The 4,981-nt window shown below is 43.4% G+C and overlaps 1 protein-coding gene across 2 annotated transcripts in view; it reads right to left on the reverse strand.

Moving 5' to 3' along the window:
- Positions 1 to 4,981, reverse strand: part of LOC101853030 (proton-coupled folate transporter) — a 46,998-nt gene that overhangs the window by 19,830 nt on the left and 22,187 nt on the right. Inside the window, exon 2 of one of the 2 annotated variants that reach the window (XM_005107231.3) lies at positions 4,567 to 4,894. The exons of the other annotated variant lie outside the window; for it this stretch is intronic. The gene's annotated coding sequence lies outside the window, so the exon portion shown is untranslated. The remainder of the gene's footprint in view (positions 1 to 4,566; positions 4,895 to 4,981) is intronic. 2 annotated transcript variants of the gene reach the window in all.

Genomic DNA, 4,981 nt, shown 5'->3' on the forward strand with positions numbered 1-4,981 from the left:
TCTCTCTCTCTCTCTCTCTCTCTCTCTCTCTCTCTCTCTCTCTCTCTCTCTTTCTTAAACTCCCGCGAACAAGAGGAACATTTCCACAAGTCACACACGCGTATAAAATGCAAATGAAGCAATTTTAGCTCTTTTGTCTCTCTTCTCAAGTGACGTTCCGGTAGTCTTACTTCCCAGTTTTGCAACTAATAATTTAAAAATTCGTAGTGTTCGCGGGCCTTATTCTTATATCAACTGGATTTTGATTTACGTATTTCGTACTTTTGTTTGTTTGTTTCAGTCAAGGGAAGCACATTGATACGATCATGGTCATTTAGTGCTGGGAAAAAGTAAGACAGGCAGACAGAAACAATAGAAGGAACGTAAAGAAGTAGGACCTACCAGTGGCGCTCTCCAACCATGCAATCTACTACACTTATATCTAGTGATAATACGACCATGAATTTCTTTTTTAACACCAACCGAAACAGCAACGCTTGAATGCTTAAATCTTTGAAACCATATGGACAACACACAGGGTTATGCATGGTGAAATTTAAAGTTCTAACAGCGTGCTACAAGAAACCACATGAGTTGGGAAACTTGGTCTATTGCTTGATGCACACTACGAATCAAATTAATCGATTTGAGTTGAGTTTAGCTATATGATTCCTCCATGGATGAGGCAAAAAGCCACCAATTTGGCGCAATATGAGCGATTCGACCCGCGACCCTGAAAAACAAGCAATCGGGCTTCGTCAAATTCGGTCTAAATGTGACAAAATGGCAGCTCTTGTCGCATCCATGAAGGAGAATCTGGCTGGCCCCGACTGAATCAAAAGAACCCGGTTGGCTGTGCGCATTCCGCATTCAAGAGTAATAGTAGGAGGTGCCCGGGCAAGCCAAATTGAGGGCGCAAAGCGGCCATCGTGGCACAAACCAATCGACTCGGTCGGTGACCTTAAAAAAGAAACATGTTTGTTTTCAGGCCTGCGAGTCGCGTGATCGGGTGCTTTGCAGCCAATCACAACAAGGCAGAGTCACGTGTCCATGTTGAGACCCAAAATCTGGATGCGCCCTTTTCGAAAAAAGTGCGGACTTTGCGAAAAGAGTTACCCTACTAGAGTGAAAAACAATAAAAGCGAAACTATGAAACTATGCTATTCCTATTCTTCTTTTGGAGAAACGAAAGAGAGTTTCAAAACAAAGACTGCATCGCCATCTGAACCAATGTGCGGACTTCCGCTTACACTTTTTGGCCGAGTGGACTATCTTGTTATGAACGATCTTTGATAATTGAAAGTTATCAATGTAACCCATGTTTATGGAATTCAAGGCTGCCGCAGCACAGCAACAGGGAGTGGCTGAAAGGAGCCCTGGAAGCCATTGAGGTTAATGGTTTCTTCCAGGTCGTCGGATACAATCACGGCGGGTTGTAGAGAGCACTGAAACCACCAGAAAACGACCCGACCCGACGACCCGACGACCCGACCGACCCGACAGACCCGACGACCCGACCCGACCCAATCGCGCTAATGGGCACCCTCTATAAGTCTTGTCAAACCCACAGTGCTTGGTTACACAGTGCTACCTTTATGGTGCGTCCACTTCTTAAGAAGCGTAGTTACGTATTAGAACGTGTGTTACGGTTCTTACAAGGCAATAAGATCACAGAGTGTCGAAATTTTACAAGAGAGTAACAAACAAAAGCGTGAGGAGCGATAAGGACGATTTTTGTTTGATAGAAAGAAGGAGCACACTATACTAGAGCATCCGCCAACCACCCTCTTAACATGCCTAGTTGGTATGGGATAGAAAAGGACAAGCAGAAAAGCCAACACTTCCTGAGATCATAAGAAAACTGAGACTGAACTGCCTTTTGGCATATCAAACGTCATGGTTCACTCAAGAAACATAATATATAAGATGTTGGAAGCAAGGGATGAAGGCAAGGGATGAAGGGGCAGACCGAACCGAAAATAAATGTTAGTTCTTGGGCTCCAGAAGGGCTAAAAAAAATTTACGAGAAATGTATAGGCTTCAAAATCAAAGCTAACTACAACGTTCCTTAAACTGCAGGAAACAGGTACATTTTTGTGGCGTATATTATTTATCATTCATCATTCAGAAGATAATTCATAACTTTGACAGGAAGTTCTCCATGATTGCATGTATTCTTTGCTCCCATTGCATAACGTAACATACTTACGTTTCTCATTCTTTCGAAACCAAAGATAATTCGTTACCCTAGAACTACAAAGCTGTATCTGCTCAGTAGCTAGTTTAGGGAAATTTGACGTTGAAAACTTTGAGTTTCACAACATGTTAAGCTTTTTAAAAATGTAAGTATCTTGATAACTACTCCGAATAATCGAACGATTTTGATAGAGCAGATAGTACCTTTGGTTTCTGACCTCATGTAGTAACCTAAAACGGCCAAAAATGTCAGATTGAACTTGTAATTCTAAGGTAACGAATTGTCTTCGCGGCCCCCTCATCAGGACATTTCAGACCTTTTCAAGGAAAGATCTACACTTAGCCTTCTCGGACAAGGGCGAAAAATCTCGGAGGGCCCGTGTGCAAGTTGCGCACGTTAAAGATCCCTTGGTGGTCCAAAATCGATAAGAGTAGGCTTCGGCCGCCACCCGGGCAAAATTCAAAATTTCCTACCAACTGAAAATATTAGGTGTGTCCCGCGCGCTCATATGACCTATGCAGTTGCGAGCGCCGTAAAACACTTTACAAAAACAAACAAACAAAGACCTTTTCAAGGGGGTTCTCGTGATCTAGGTACGGTGTTCGCCTCTCATTCAATACTAATTCTGCACCCTTTTTGCTTCTACCCCTTTGCTATATTTCAGACATACCCCTGATCTTAGGGTAGGTAAGATGTAAAGCCTAGCCTTCTCGGAAGGTCGAGAAATCTCGGGTGTCCCGTGTGCAAGTTGCGCACGTTAAAGATCCCTATGTGGTCCTAGAATTGATAAGAGTAGGCTTCATCTGTCACCAGGGCAAAATTCAAAATTAATTTCTATCAAACTGAAAATGGTTAATGCGTCCCACGCGCTCATAAAACCGTATGCGGTTGCCAGCGCCGTAAAACACTTAGAAACACGAACAAAAACAGTCCTTTTCAAAGGGCGTTCAGTGCGCTTGAATCATAAGCTGTTTTAATGCTCTCAATAGGTTTCTGCTAGAATGATAATGTTAACAGGAAAATAATTGATTAAACGAAAGACCTGACAACCGCCCTGTACAATAAACATCCGCATGTTTTCTATCCGCGCAGCGTTGAGCCAAGTTAGCGAACGCTCCAACCTCGAGAATGCTCCCATTTATTCCTTTATTAATAACAGTGGAATTGAAAACCAACGACTCAATTGAGGAGTGTTGTATAACGATCTATAATGAATGGAGCTACAATTTTGTTAAAAAAATTCTTTAGTTCAAAACCGTGAATATCCAACGTCAGTCGTGTTCTCACGAATATGAAATGCTTCCTTCGTTATTTTTTTTTAAGGTCTGAACAGTTTATGGTTTCTTCTAAAAAGCGACGCAAATGTGGGCGCCACCAGAATACACGACATACAGATAACATAATCATGATAATACTATTGAAATCAGATAGAGCAACCTGTAAGGCAGATACCGGTCTGACCAGCAATATCAGTCATACTGAACACCTGGTCTGCCTCAACAAGAAGAGTATGCTCATTTTAGCCGCTGCTAGTTGAAAAGAAAAAAAAGCATTTCGCCCTGCGGAGAAACGCCTTTACCTGTAAAATGGCACTTCAATTTCGGAGAACAATTAAAGGGGAACTCGTGGCCTAGAGGTTTTAAGGTGTTGGCCCCTCATTCAAAAGGTCCCGGGTTCGAATCCGGGTAGCGACCGCAAAATTTTCTTCTCTAAAATTGTCTCCTTTCACCTCATTTTCTGCTCACTAGCAATGTTCTGTCGTCTGCTTTCGTCTCCTCTTTCTGCCCCCACCCCCTCACATCCTTTGCCCCTTCCTCTGGGCTCCTGATTCTTTCTGCAGCCTTTCTACTGCTACTCCTTGTTTCTTCTTACTGCTGTCTTTCAGCCACACCCCTGATCTTCTGGTAGGCAAGATCTACACCTAGCTTTCTCGGACAAGGGCGAAAAATCTCGGAGGGCCGTGTGCAAGTTGCGCACGTTAAAGATCCCTTGGTGGTCTAAAATCGATAAAAGTAAAAACTGAAAATATTAGGTGCGTCCCGCGCGCTCATATGACCTTAAGCAGTTGCGAGCGCCGTAAAACACTTCACAAAAAAAAGAAAGAAAAAAAGAAAAAAAGAAAAATTAATATTATCTGAAAGACTAATTAAATGGAGACTGTCTTATAGTGATAAAAATCCAAAGTACAGCGCTAAACAGGGGTAAAAATGTATTTCAAATAGACCGTTCTGGACAGTCCATACCAATAAACGTGTGTTCCAGTCACCTCCACAGAAAAAGACGCAGTCCTTATATATCCGAATCAATTAAACAAATTGCAAATTGCTGATGAAGGATTGTAGTAGCCGGTAATTTAAGACTTGTCTATCACATCTGTTGAAACTTCTTACCGTTTTCTGGCTTTTTTATGATGAGTACAGCGCCTCTCTCCCTCTCACTCTCTTGTGTCTTTGCTTCTGCTTCTTGTGAATGATTGCAGAGTTCGTGGCAACCTGGGGTCGCCAAACGAGTGGTAAACAACAACCAGCGGTACACAACACAGCGAGGCTTGTCTCCCAGTCAGCTGTCTCGGTGACGGGGGGTCACACTGCTAGGTTTGTCTCCCAGCTGTCTCGGTGACGGGGGATCACACTGCTAGGTTTGTCTCCCAGCTGTCTCGGTGACGGGGGGTCACACTGCTCCCCACAGGTACGGTACACTAATGTTCCAGGTTTAGGGCTGGAAAACGAAGGGGCGCAGGCGTTAATGGGTCACAAGTACAGGGCAAGGTCCATGAAGCCATCCTTTCATCCACTCCCACCCCCT

Source organism: Aplysia californica, unplaced genomic scaffold (assembly GCF_000002075.1).
Source record: "Aplysia californica isolate F4 #8 unplaced genomic scaffold, AplCal3.0 scaffold00587, whole genome shotgun sequence".
NCBI lineage: Eukaryota > Metazoa > Mollusca > Gastropoda > Aplysiida > Aplysiidae > Aplysia > Aplysia californica.